Source organism: Mustelus asterias, chromosome 20 (assembly GCF_964213995.1).
Source record: "Mustelus asterias chromosome 20, sMusAst1.hap1.1, whole genome shotgun sequence".
Classification (NCBI taxonomy): Eukaryota; Metazoa; Chordata; class Chondrichthyes; order Carcharhiniformes; family Triakidae; genus Mustelus; species Mustelus asterias.
This window is the reverse complement of record NC_135820.1, coordinates 60,902,084-60,916,788: the sequence shown is the minus strand read 5'-3', so window position 1 is coordinate 60,916,788 and position 14,705 is coordinate 60,902,084. Positions and strand designations below refer to the sequence as shown.

Genomic DNA, 14,705 nt, shown 5'->3' with positions numbered 1-14,705 from the left:
CCGATAGTGACACAGTGGTTAGTACTGCTGCCTCATGGTGCCAGGGAGCCGGGTTTGATTCCCAGCTTGGGTCACTGTCTGTGCGGAGTCTGCACGTTCTCCCCGTATCTGCGTGGTTTTCCTCCTGATACTCCAATTTCCTCCCACAGTCTGGAAGATGTGCTGGTAGGTGCAATGGCCATGCTAAATTCTCTTTCAGTGTACCCAAACAAGTGCCAGAGTGTGGCGTCTCGGGGATTTTCACAGCAACTTCATTGCAGTGTTAACATAAGGCTACTTGTGACATATATATATATATATCTTTGTCCATAATAGGCCCAATCTGTCTCTTGTTACCTGCTTACTATTTATATGCCGGTAGAAGATTTCTGGGTTCCATTTTATGTTAACTGCCTTCTATGCATATTATTCTCTCTTTGGCAGTCTTCTTACTGCTTCACTTGCCCTCATGACTTATTGTATCTGGCCTGCTTCTTTATGCTTTGTGTATTTTTGCCTCATGATGTTTAGCTAGGGTGAGCATCAAGTCAAATAACTCCTGCAAGTCTCTTTCAGATTCTCCCTAGATCCAGTTTTATTCTGCAGATCAAATGCTCATTCCTCCATGTTCACTCACTTGGTCAAAATAGCCAACAGTGTCTTACAAATCCCTTTCTTTTTCTCTGTAGTGCCTTGAGAATTAAATGTATTTCATCTGGCATGCGGGATTTATTGGTTTGAAGCCCTTTGATATTTGATAGAACTTTTGCCAGCGTCAAAGTCTAAAACCACATGCCACCTTTAATTGATGTTGCATGGTAAGCCATTAGGGCTCCCTGTTATAGACTCTTTCTTACTTATCCTTTAGCTTAGCTGTATTTGGTCCCTTGAACTGCTATCTTTCTCTTAATTAACATCCTGCTGTTATACTTTTGGAAGTGTTTCTGATGTCATAATTTACAGGCTGTGCAATGTCATTTTCTTCCTTTCTTTTGGTAGACATTAGGTAGAACTTTACTGCCTCCCTGCGGAGCAGCGAGGAGGTGAGGGATTTTCGGGGGGGGGTGGGGGTGGGGGGGGGGGGGGTGGGGGGGGGGGTGGGGGTGGGGGGGGGGGTGGGGGGGGGTGGGGGAGGGTGGGGGAGGGTTGGCAAGTCAGCAAAATGCCAGGGGCACCATATCAGATGAGTCATGATGCAGTGCCGTGGCAGGGGAGGTCACCAGCAGCGGGAATGGCACTAACTCAGCTGCCCGCCAAATGGAGGTTGACAGCCAAATGAGACAGTTAAAGATCCAATTAATGGCCATTTTCATAGACTGCCAGCATCCTTTTGGTGGCAAGTGGCCCTCCATCTCATGGGAAGACCATCATCTGCAAGGAGGCGGTTTCTCTACGCTCCCTGGGAGTTGGGTGAGGGAAGGGTGCCGTCGGTATTCAAGGCTTGATGGCACCCCTCCTGGGGGCTGCCCAGAGAAAAAGCCTTCGCCAGGGCCCGGACACCTCCGTTGAAGGGATTTATCATGTGATCACTGGGGCTTGCCAGCTTGACCCCAACCAAAAAAAAACACTGCCAACGCTGCAAGGGTGCTTCAAAATGGAGGCATTCTTGCATTCATCTTGCTGCTTCAACAGTTGCCGCCTCTCTTCTTGGTGCCACAAAGGCTGCACAGCTTCCCCCTCCCCCCCCACCCTCAGGGTGGTAGTATAGAAAGCTGGGCAAGCTTTCCTTGGTTGCTACCCCTCCACCCCTCCCCACCCCGCTGCCCATTATCGATTTTCAGTCCTGGCCCTATCGTAGGGGTATCCTGCCACCGTCCAATCCTCCTGGCGACCTAAACAATTCCCCAATGCCAGGTCTTGCTTTCAGGTCGATTCCACACATAACCTTTCTGAGCTACTTCTGGATAATCCTACATTTCCCCAAACTACCACCCCCTCCTTTTCCCGAAAGGCTTGGTAACTATTTTACCCCCAGTGTTCTTACAAATTTCTTTGCAGAGAAAGATCAACACATTTTGGTGATAATTGTACTGTATCTACTGATCTCATCTGAAAATGCTGGACAGGTAAAGACCTACTGATCATTGAGACTGGCGAAATTATCATGGTATAACATTGATAGAACCCTTTATACATTGCATCCTGCTTGGCTGAACTTAATCTGTCTCTTAAAGTTTAAAAGTTAATTTATTCTTGTCACAAGTAGGCTTACATTAACACTGCAATGAAGTCACTGTGAAAATCCCCTAGTCGCCACACTCCAATGCTTGTACGGGTACCCTGCATAAACCATCGAGGGCTTCATTAAGGTGTGCAAATTGGGATTCAATAATGCAGTTCGGACTCCAATGGCAGTTTTGTCTCTACCCGGAATGTCACTAGTTAATCAACCTGCTCCCAAGTCATAACTAATAAAAGTAAAGACACAACTTTCACTGAACATTCCCAGCTCTCCTGTAAGAACAATCATGTTCCACATCTCTGCCAGTCCTTTTATCCTTGACTAAACTGTCTGAATCTGAAGACCCAAATTGGTATTATTGTCAATTAACATTGTAACTGCAACAGCACAGCACAATCTGTACACACAAAACTTTCAAAAGGCTTTTGCTATTTATGGTTTATGAAAGTGCTTGCACCCTAATTAACCCTGGCGTGGGCTCTTGGAGCCAGTGTTAAGTGCACTCATACCTACTCATTCATTGGTTCAGCAAGGGAAGTGGAAGCCGACTGCAGGTTAGTCATGGACACTTAATGCTTAATTGTTGATCTTCTGCCAGCTACATTTGGGTCGAAGAGGATGGTGGCTAAACAGATGCTTGGCCTAAAACAGAAAAAAAACACTCCCATTAAGTCAGACTTTAATTGGGAGTGAATATGGACAGTGATCAACATTGGAAGTTGTCATTGAAAACATAAGTCAGTATTTTTCCACTATTCTATGTACATTAATGATTGGTGGTAAGCATTTGCATTGGCAAATAATTAAGTGGTGGTAAATGCATTGTATTAAGCTTTAACAAAAAGCTTTTACTGCTAATGATAAGTTCACATCATAATATACTTTATTGTGTGGATGTGCTTTTTATAGATACAATTTATATTTTTTATTTTTCTGGCTGGATTTTTATTAAAAAAAGGAACACACCAGAGACAGTGAAGGAACTGCCCAGATTGCTACAATACACACAATTTTGAATTCCACCAAGTCTGATGAAAACAAAAACACTCAACCCTCCGGGGAGTGGAAAAGACCCCATCCCCTGTGGACTTCACGCCATCCTGAGACTTTTAAAATGTTTCTGAGGTGAGAGATCAAAATGTGTTTCCTGTTCTGATACAATGCTGCAGCAGACATAAATTAATAGAATTCATCTGGAATATACAGCCAGCAAGGTATTTTTAAGGACTCCTTGCCAAACAGCAGAGAGAAAACAAAATACCATTCTGTACTGAACACAGGCTGTTGACTCTGTGTTCTTGCTCTCTCTCGCTCTCTCTCACTCTCTCTCTCTCTCTCACTCTCATTCTCTCTCTCTCATTTTCACTCCCTCTCACAGCCTCTCTCTTGCTCTCTCTTACTCCCTCTCACACTCTCTCCTCTCTTTTGCTCATTCTCTCTCTCTCTAACTCTCTCACTCCCTGCTCTCGTTTTCATTCTTGCGCTTTCTCTCTTTCTCTCTTTCCCTCTTGCTCGCTCTCTCTCTCTCTCTAGCTCTCTCACTCTCTTGCTCTTGTCCTTGTTCTTGCTCTCTCTCTTTCTCTCGAAAGAGCTGCCAGGTGTGCAAAGTAACCGCCCTGAGAAGAAACGTCTCTTCTGAACCAAGATGCTCGGGGAAAAAAATACAAGGAAATCTACTCCTACAACACAACCTGGAAAATAACTGAACCACACGACCACAATGTGGAATCAGTGCATTGAAACCAGTCAGGGAACCACATATACCTCTCTTTTATTTTTTATGGACTGTAGAAGTCCTGTAAGGCTTTCCTCTTACTCTGCCACTTGTAGTATGTGTGATTAATATGTAGGAAGTCTGGATAGTGGTTGTAATTTACTTTGTTCTTTGTTAGTTCTAAAAAATAGTTTCAATCAACTTATCTTGATCTTTGTTTAACCAAAGAAAACCTATCCAACAAATTCTTTGCAAACCTACAAGCATACTGACAAAGTACTTGCTACTTGAGTTCGCAACAAGATTAGAGGAGCCATTTCACGCCCCCAGCTCCCCCAACCCCCCAAAGCAGTTGTAATAAAATGAAAATATAAGTTATTGAATAAACAAACAATGCCATGATAAAAGGTGAGCTGCTGCCTTGGGCTCCTATTTACTCAGACCTGGAGTACCTCTCAAGTGGAAGTTGCAATGTGCCTTAGTGAAATGGTGAAGATGTAAGAGATGGTCTCCCCTGTCTTATTGTACATTATTGGATTCAGGCTTTGATTCCGAGCAAGTCTTCACGATCCTAATATAAACATTCTTCCCTTTGTAACTCAGTGAAGAAGAGCTACAATTTTAAAAAAGCATGAAATGAGATTAGACCATTTGATCCATACTCTTTCCATAATTCGTGTAAAAGCTTCCCTGTCCAAGATCTTCCTCCATTCATCATCTGAGGTGGAAACAGCTGATTAAGCAAACTGACTTCACAGTCAATCTGCTCACCACACTGTCAGCCAACCACCACCTTTTGCACTGTTGCTTGATGTTATCTATCTTTTCAGTATCTGAAGATTCTGTAGGCTCCAAGGCCAACATGCAATTTTCCTGTGGCTGAGCGAACAACTGCAGCAGTGTACCGTACTAGAAGATCATTTAAATGATGGGTTACTTGAAAGTTTGGCAGCCGATACATTTCAGAATTCCTAATGGGACATCACAAATATTAAGAGCACAAATCATGTCATGTTGCAACAGATTCTTGTCTTTTTTGACAGTTCTTTTTCTGTGACACATTCCAGCAATGACCAAATTGATGGTGACATTGAAGTTGCTGATTATACCTTGGATATTAGCGGTCTAGACGCCATTAAGGGAGATGTTCTACGAAACTGGAATGCTGAAGCAAATGCCATTCTCCATGCACCAGTACCGTCAATAATTCCATCATGAATCTTTGCCTCAATTTATGTCAATAATGTTGTGAAATATATTGCCTGGGTTAGTGCAGCTTCAACAACACTCCAGAATCTCGACACATCCAGGGCAAGGCACCCGCTTGATTGGCACCCCAGCCACCACCTTCAACATTCGCTCCCTCAGCCACCGATGCACAGTGGCAGCAATGTATACCATCTACATGACGCACTGCTGCTACTCACCAAGACTCCTTGCTCAGCACCTTCCAAACCCATACCCTCTATCATAGAATCATAATTGCAGAAGGAGGCCATTCGGCCCATCAAGTCTGCACCTACCGCAATCCCACCGAGGCCCTATCACTATAATCCATGCGTTTACCCTCGCTAGTCCCCCTGACACTAAGGGGCAATTTTAGCATGGCCAATCCACCTAACCCGCACATCTTTGGACTGTGGGAGGAAACCAGAGCACCCGGAGGAAACCCACGCAGACACGGGGAGAATGTGCAAACTCCACACAGACAGTGACCCAAGCTGGGAATTGAACCCGGGTCCCTGGCACTGTGATGCAGCAGTGCTAATCACTGTGCCACCGTGCCGCCTATCACATAGAAAGACAAGGGCAGCGGATACTTTGGGAACACCACCACCAGCTACAAATTCACTTCCAAGTTACACACCATCCCAACATGGAACTGGATCGCCATTCCTTCACGTCGCCTGGACCAAATCCTGGAACTCTCTCCCTAACAGCACTGTGGATGTACCTACACCACGTGAAGTGCCATGGTTCAAGAAGACAGCTCCCCAACATCTTCTCAAAGGCAGTTAGGGATGGAAAATAAATGCTGGCCTAGCCAACAATGCCTACATCCCATGAAAATCTGAAATAAAAACAGAACCAACTTAGTAAACGATTGTATTCTAACACAGCAATTGTTGAAAATTAAAGGATCTTCTTTGCACACATCTCATTTTCCTCTTCTAATGGAACTATTGGTCAAGATTTTCTGATCCCATCCATGGGGGGACCCATTGCGTGCAAGAATGGAAAATTTGGCGTTCCGGCCAAAACTCCATTCACTCACAGCGGCACTGGAAAATCTAAGCTTCGAATGAGGACAGGGGTTTTGGCCGTTACCTTGGATGCCTGTTCTGACAGGACTAGATATAGGTTTGTGTAGGTGATCCATATAACTGTGTACGTGATTGGTGATTTAATCATGATAAGGATTGTTTCAAAGTCATTTGATGTGCGTAGCTTGAACAATTAATGCGTAATGTGAATATCAAGCTCTAAACCACACTGATTTAGGTAAAAATCAATGGCAAGGATTTCATGTTCAATTTTCAGTGAACCAGAGTCAGAAAATCCAAATAGGTAATCATCATGATGCGATTTGCTTTTCAGCTTTCAGGAGCTGGCAAACTGAGAAACTGGCTTTCGTAATCCTTGCACTATCAGCAGGTTATTGAAGATTATTGTTTCCCAGGGCTGTCTTTATAAAGTTTTTGCTCACACACTGTGACCCTGAAATAGTCATTAATATTCCAGTGAAAAAGCTACTCAAATATCAAGAGTCCCATCAGTAACCTCAGAAAAAGTTAACTGCTCCTCACTGTATCTTTTTTTCCATTCACTATTCTTTCTTGCTGTCGTTTTTAACGAGTAAAGGCTTAATTTAAATTTATTTCTGCTGACTTTCAGCTACCAGCATCGATGTTAGGAGTTCGGAACCACCAAAATAAGTCACCCTAACAGTGGACAAAACTAACCACAAAAGACCAATTTTTGATCAGTTGATGACTGGTACTTTAGGGTTAACATGGTTGTGTCCATGGTGTAACCGAATCATAGAATTCCTACAGTGCAGGAGCAGGCTATTCGGCCCATTGACTTTGCACCGATTCTCCGGCAGAGCATTTTACCCAGGCCCTATCCCCGTGACCCCATGTATATACCCCGCTAATCATCCTAACCTACACATCTTTGGACACTAAGTGGCAATTTAGCATGGCCAATCCACCTAACCCACACATCTTTGGACTGTGGGAAGAAATCAAAGCACCTGGAAGTAACCCACACAGACACAGGGAGGACATGCAAGCTCCACACAGACAGTCACCCAAGGCAGGAATCGAACCTGGGTCGCTGGCATTGTGAGGCAGCAGTGCTAACCACTGTGCTATCATGCCACTGTGATTATTTTAAAAGTCCAAAAGGCTGGATGGAGGAAAAAATGCCTAACTGAATTTTAAAAGTCACTTTCTCACCACTTGTCAGAAGGCTTGTAAATGACCATTTATAATAATGTTCAAAATCCCTGTTGATTTACAGCACTTAAAGGAAACAGTGAGTAATGCACTTGAGCCATTACATCTACATAGTTATATGTATATTTTAAATCTGCAAACTCCTTTATAATGAAGTATTTTTCTATTGAAGATGTTTAAACAGTTGAAACTGATGTTACATGGTGAATTATTTAGTAATTCTTCATATGAAAACTGGGTGTTGGGTAGTAAAATATTCATCTTTCTTAGCCTTCTGGATTTGGTTGATGTGGATTTTTCAATAATAACATTGATTTAGTGTTGAGGGATACTGTACTGTTGGAAATGTGATAAGAAATTCTACCCTCTCGTTCAGCCTCCAAAATTAGAAGTGGCGGGTATCACTTTAATTGTTTCCAAAAGGTCGCCTCAATCCGTTTCGGAAAGAATTGATAAAGCTCCTATACTAATTGCAAGTTCTTTAAATTTCTCTAATATGGCATTTGCCTTTTGCTGGCGGTGACAAATGAGACTGTGTTACTCACTTTGGAGGTGCTCACGTCCATCTGTAAAGCTGGCTTTCTGTGGTGCCCACAGAGGGAATGTAGCTGGAGCCCGAATGCATTTTTGTGAATGCACAGCTGTCTACGGCCATAGAGTCTGCTTTGCAATGCAAATGGATTGGAGTTCAGAGCAATAGGAGCTTCAGAACCATTTTTTTTACTTGAAGCAATTCTATACCAAAGCACAACGTGAGTCAATATTTTGCCTTCGTCTTCATGTTGCTCTTTAAAGAAAAAGGAAAAGGTTTATATTTTAAAGCAAAAAAGCATTTTTCGGTGATTAAATTGCAGTGTCAATAAAATGCTCCATATTGCAGTGCAAATGATTTGATTTGATTTATTATTGTCACATATCCTGGGATACAGCGAGAAGTATTGTTTCTTGGGCGCTATACATACAAAACATACCAGCCTTAGAGTATATAGGGGAGAAGGAAAGGAGAGGGTACGGAGTATAATGTGGCAGATTCAGATAGGGTGAAGAGAAAGATCAGCTTAATATATGGTCAGACAATTCAAATGCTGGAAATTACTGCTGAAGCAGAAAATCTGAAATCATGCAGGAGGTCAGTTCATATCTGTGCCAGAACATACATGTGAAGGTATGAAATAGGGGCAAAAGAATAGGCCATTCTGCCTTCGAGCCAGCTGCACCATTCGATAAGATCATGGCTGACTTCTTTGGACACAATTTTCTCTTTATGACATTGGGTGGCATTTTACTGCCCCACTCGACCAAGACCAGAAAATCCCACCCAAGATCAATGGACATTTCCATTGTCCGCCCCTCACCCGCTCTGATTCTGTGATGGGCGGGGTGGTAGAATTCCGCAGAATGTGTCAAGTGAGGCGGGAAAAGCGGTATTTAGCCCGCTTGCCGACATTGCTGGCTTTTCCCACCACATGTTTTGACACATTGTCAAAAAAATCCTCGTGGTAGGTCCAACAATGTCATGCTGGTGGGATGGGGTCTGAATGAACCTGCGCTGTCAGCCATCTTGGGGTCTCGACAGATCGCAGCACCTTTTTAAAGGGTCTGAAAAAATTTAAAAATGACCCCCTCCTCCACTCCCCCCACAGACATGGGACCTCTCATCCAGGGAAGCCCCTTCCCAGGGAACTGCCCCCACCTCCCCAAGGGAAACACTCCCGGCAATGCCCCCTGACACTGCCAGAAATCACTTCCAGGGTACTCCCCTGGCATGACCCTCTCTCTCCCCAGTGGGTTCTCTTCACCAGTTCCCCGTTTGTTAAAATCCAAGGGAAAGTAAAGTTTATTTATTAGTCACAGGTAAGGCTTACATTAACACTGCAATGAAGTTGCTGTGAAATTCCCCTAGTCGCCACACTACGGCGCCTGTTCGGGTCAATGTACCTAACCAGCACGTCTTTCAGACTGTGGGAGGAAACCGGAGCACCCGGAGGAAACCCACACAGACACAGGGAGAATGTGCATTAACGGCAGGGTGATGTCATGCTGCCAGATGGGAGGAACTTGCGTACGTGGGGGGATGGTTTCCAGTCGGGTGGCCCGCCAGTTATATTTAAATGAATTCAAATGGGGTTCCTGTCACTGCATGGCAGGAACCCTGCTATGTCACTTTCAGGGGTCAGGAACAATCAAATGGAGAAATCCCGCTGATGTAAAAGCCGTTTTGGGACACCCCCTTGATTCTCCACCCCTGCCGCCATTCCCATTTGCTGAAAGCGGGGGTGGAAAAGCCCCTCCCCCTCTTTGTGTTTCATGTTCCATATTCCCATCTACCCTTGAACATACAGGGCCCAGATTATCATGCCTGATTTGTATTGATGCTCATGTGACCATCAGGGCACCCACCTGGGAAGTTTATAAATCAGAAGGCATTCCATCCTGAGATGCTGGCAGGGCTGCTCTGCTGTCTGGCTGTGCATCTGTCAAGAACGTGGTGGCCAGCCTTGGTGTGCAAAGACCCAAAGCAGTTCTGCCTGCAACTGGACACCTTGTAACTCTGCAGGGGAAGCCATAGTTACTGGACTCCACGCCCAGGAAGCTGGGGAAGATAAGAAAACTGCTTGGGATCCTCATCTTCCTCTTTGACCTCTACAGTCCTGAATAGATTGCGGAGTCCTGGAGGAGATCTGCCGCTGGGATGTAGCTGCTGTTCGCTCCAGCCACCATGGTGCCACCAGCACGTGCCCTTTTTGGAGTGCTCAGTTCCCGAGCGCATGCCATGGAGATCAGAGCTTTCTGGTCCAGAGTAGCGTGTGTGACTTGTGCCCTGTGCAGGATCTTGTGGCTCCTCATGCATGCACTCCAGGTGCTGTCATATGTGGTATTCCATGAGGTTGGTCATTTTTTCCTGAAAGAGTTCATGCGCTCGAGGCCCCCGAGCTCAGCTGTGTCACTGAGTCCTCCACTTGGTTGCATGAGGTTGTATGATCTCCGGGCACTCCACCAGATATCCGTATATCTGCAGTAGCTGTTACAAGCTCCAAGCCCCAAAACAGTGGCTTCTCTAGCCATTCCGCAACTACATTACACAGCATCATCGTTGATCATACTCCCTTCTCCAAGAGGAGATGTCCACAAGTGCCTCTGACTCTGACACCTCCTGAAATCTAGCACTGTGCATTTCACCCAGTGACCCTGATTCCAGTTGTATGCGAGAACCCACCAAGTATCAGTGGTGGGGGGGGGGGGGGGGGGGTGGTGGTGGGTATGGGCTCATCTGAAGTGGCCCTGCACCCTTGGACACTTCTTCCTCCCCCTGATGCCTGAAGGATGACCAGCTTGTGTGGGGGTGGGGAGGGACAGTGATTGCACATTGCTGGGACCTGTGTGACTTGTCCATGACCAGAACAGGGGCCACAACAGAATTAGTCCGCTTCCACATCCTAGCCTGTATTGACTCTGTGGGGCCTTTCAAGTTGACGGGCCTGTCTCCTCATGAACCTACCACCCTCTGCACGAAAATAAGATGAATGGGCACCGCCACAGGAGAGTCGGGATTGTGACATCGGGAAAGTTCCTCACTCCCGAAAGCCCATATCGAAGACGAAAATCCAGCCCGTAGTCAACATTTCAGGCTTGTATCATTTTTCTAAAATGAAAAATAAGGAAGAAACATCGTTAACAGGGTTAGAAAAAAAAGAGTGGGAATTGTAAAGCAGAAAATCCCCAAGAAGATATTAGTATCATGATCGCTTGATGGTGCCAGAATTCACTGCAGTTAGGTTTGAGAAATAAGTGTGTAAAATAATTCAAAATCACTCAAGAAACTAAGAACATTTGAAAAGCTCAAGGAAGGCCCAGGGAAAATGGAAGAATTGGAAAACAACACAAACTGCTCTGATTTTCGTTAATTAGGCAAGCGTGGCAGCTGTTTTGCCCACAGCAAAATTCCACAAACAACAAGAAGAATGACCAATTAATCGATCAATTGAGGAAGAAGTGTCAACCTGGATTGCACCATTGGATCTTTAACCCATCTGTGTCCACAGAACAGGGAGATAGGGGTCTTGGGGGAGGCAATGGCCAAGTGGAATTATCGTTAGATGATCAATCCAGCAACTCAGCGAGTGTTCCAGGGACCTGAGTTCAAATCCCACCACGGCAGATGGTGGAATTTGAATTCAATTAAATAAAAATTAACTGGAATTAAGAATCTACTGATGACCATGAACCGATTGTCAGAAAAACCCATCTGGTTCACTAATGTCCTTTCGGGAACGAAACCCGCTGTCCTTACCTGGTTTGGCATACATGTGACTCCAGAGCCACAGCAATGTGGTTAACTCTCAGCTGCCCTCGGGCAACTAGGGATGGGCAATAAATGCTGTCCAATCCACTGGTTGGCAATGGCAGCACTCCCCCTGTGCTGAACTGGGATGTTTAATCCAGATTATACTCAGCAAGCCAACAACATTCCAATTCCAAAATGAGAAGCTGCCAACTGATTGCCACACGGAAATAGTTTGAAAAATGATTCTACCAAAAGTTATTTAAAAAAAACATTTTTATGAAGCACGATGACTCTTTCCAGCCTGCAATATTATTTGGCCAGAGGAAATGTTGGACAAATTGGAAATGTCCCTCCAGCCTACACCAGCGATAATGTTCTGGAGAGCCAGTTATGAATTAAGTAATCTGCTGAAATTCTAAGTGGTCAGTGAAATAACTAATTTTCTGCCCAAAATGATATGGTAATGTAGTTCAGGAGCAGACGCAGTGCTGTATCAAAAGCAATTGTTCTTATGTGGTGAAGCATGAATTTCCATATGCTTATATTTAATGGGATTTTCACCTTTATTCCCAGTACACCTATATACCAACTTGCATCATAAGATTTTTAGTATCGCCATATGTCCTTTCACACGTGTTGGACTTACTTCCCCCGTAAAACCAACACTTTCGTGATGTGAAAGAAAAGTTGTAATTGGAAGCAGATTCAGCCAAGCGAACACAGCAATCCGAGTTAATTAAGGTCATCGGTGTGCGCTGATAAATGGAAGAACAGTACGGGCGCTAAATGGGCTTCATGATGTGCAGTTAAGCTATTCCCCCCGCATCCTGCTACCTGCTCGTTACCATGGTCACAGAGTGCACCCAGTGCTAACTGCACTGCTGCGTGGCTGCATGCCTCACCAAAATGATCAGATGCCAATCACTTGCATGCATTTCTTAAAGCCAGATCATGGGCGAGATCTTACCAGCCATTCATGCCACGCTCCCACTGCAGCGAGGTAGGAGAATTTGGTGCCCAGCCAAAAATCCGTTCATTGCAGCGGGATGGGAAAATCTCGCCAGCGTGGTAACATTCCGGCCTGCATCCCTTAAAGAGGAGATGCATTGTGGCTGGAGCAGATGTGAGTTACTCTCCCGGAGAGGAAGAATGTATAATGGGACAGCATGGGAGAGAACACATGCTCCAATATTCTCAAAGTTGCTGCATGCAGAGCGGCGTGAAGGATGAGCAAAGTGTTTGATCTGCATGGAGCCAAGAAGTCTTCCAGACAAACGATCAGATGGTGATAGAGAAGATTTCCATGGTGGGCAGTGCCAGGAGTCAGGCCCTGAAGACCTTTCTCTCTCCGCCATGACGAAAGGAAAGAAGGCCAAGGGGAAGAAGGTAGCCCCGGCTCCTTCTGTCGTCAGGAAGCATGAGGTGAAAAAAGTTGTCAACTCTCTGTTTGAGAAGCGACCAAAAAATTTTGGGATTGGTCAGGATATCCAGCCCAAGAGGGACCTGACAAGATTCGTGAAATGGCCGCGGTATGTCAGACTTCAGCGTCAGGGGGCCATCTTGTACAAGCGTCTGAAGGTGCCTCCAGCAATTAACCAGTTCACCCAGGCCTTGGACAGGCAGACTGTGACTCAACTCTTAAAATTGGCCCATAACTACAGACCCGAGACCAAAGTGGAGAAGAAGCAGAGGCTTTTAGTCTGAGCCCAGCAAAAGGCAGCTGGGAAGGCTGACGCTCCAACAAAGAGGCCAGCAATTCTCCGAGCAGGTGTGAACACTGTCACCACACTGGTGGAAAACAAAAAAGCTCAGCTGGTGATTATCGCACATGACGTTGACCCCATTGAGCTGGTTGTGTTCCTGCCTGCTCTCTGCCGGAAGATGGGAGTTCCTTATTGCATCGTCAAAGGCAAAGCCAGGCTTGGGCGATTGGTGCACAGAAAGATCACCACCTGCCTTGCCCTGGCTCAGATCAACCCTGAGGATAAGGGAGCAATGGCCAAACTGATTGAGGCTGTGCGGACTAACTACAATGAGCGGTTTGATGAGATCCGTCGTCATTGGGGTGGTGGAATTCTGGGCCCCAAGTCTGTGGCTCGCATTGCCAAGCTGGAGAAGGCCAAGGCTAAGGAGCTGGCCACCAAACTGGGATAAATTCCTAATCTGCTCATTGTATATAAAAAGTAAAAGTGGTTGTATTTTTAAAAAAAGACCTTTGGTCAGTGCTTCAGAAATTCCAGTGACCTCACAATTGGTCACAGTCAGGGAATTAATCTTCAAGTATTGTATCCGCTAACTACATCACTAAATTCAAACACAACTGGACACACTGTACACCCATCACTCCGATAGCAGCAGACTTCACCAATCGGGGTCTCTAACCTAAATTCATAACTACATCACACCCTTCTACCCTTAGCACCGCAACAAGCCTCACACCCCATCTCCCTCTCCAGCTTCTGCACGTTGCCAGTTACTCAAATATGACAGCCATATATCAGTAATGGGATAATAGGCTGATAAACGAAGGCAGTGGTGGATTGGCAAGTATGATAGTACCGATGCTGTCTTCCTGAGGGATATAGCAGGCTTGTGCTCCGTATAGTCACTGGCACCATAGAATCATAGAATCCCTACAGTACAGTGTTGTAGGGAAATATCCCTTACCAGTGCAGAATAGAAGTTGAGTCGCAAATCAAGGTTCAAAGCGTGTCTTTATTGTACAATTACTGGGATCCCAGGGAGACCCCCGTAGCCAGCTCAGAAACAGTGGCTTGGCCACGTTGATCTCAATTAAATCACATCAGCTCTGGATCTTTATAGGGATCCAAAATTCGCGCGGGAACATTTGATTATGCCTTTTTTTACACAATGTATAAAGTGGTCTGTCAGTTTCAAAAGTCCCTAGGAAGTTTCATGGATTAGCATTTGTATGGTGTGTGTTCGTGTTAATGGGATTACTTGGTCCTGCCCCGGTGTCTAAATGCGTTTCCCATTACTATCTCTATGTGTCCTCTTATTTAAATTGGTCCTATTGTTCCGTGTCTGTGTTTCCTGCTTGTGAGATTGAGTGTTAATGTCATC

General features: G+C 45.1%; 1 pseudogene; it reads left to right on the top strand.

Moving 5' to 3' along the window:
• Positions 1–12,968: 12,968 nt before the first annotated feature.
• On the top strand, positions 12,969–13,822 carry LOC144508574 (large ribosomal subunit protein eL8 pseudogene; annotated as a pseudogene).
• Positions 13,823–14,705: the final 883 nt, after the last annotated feature.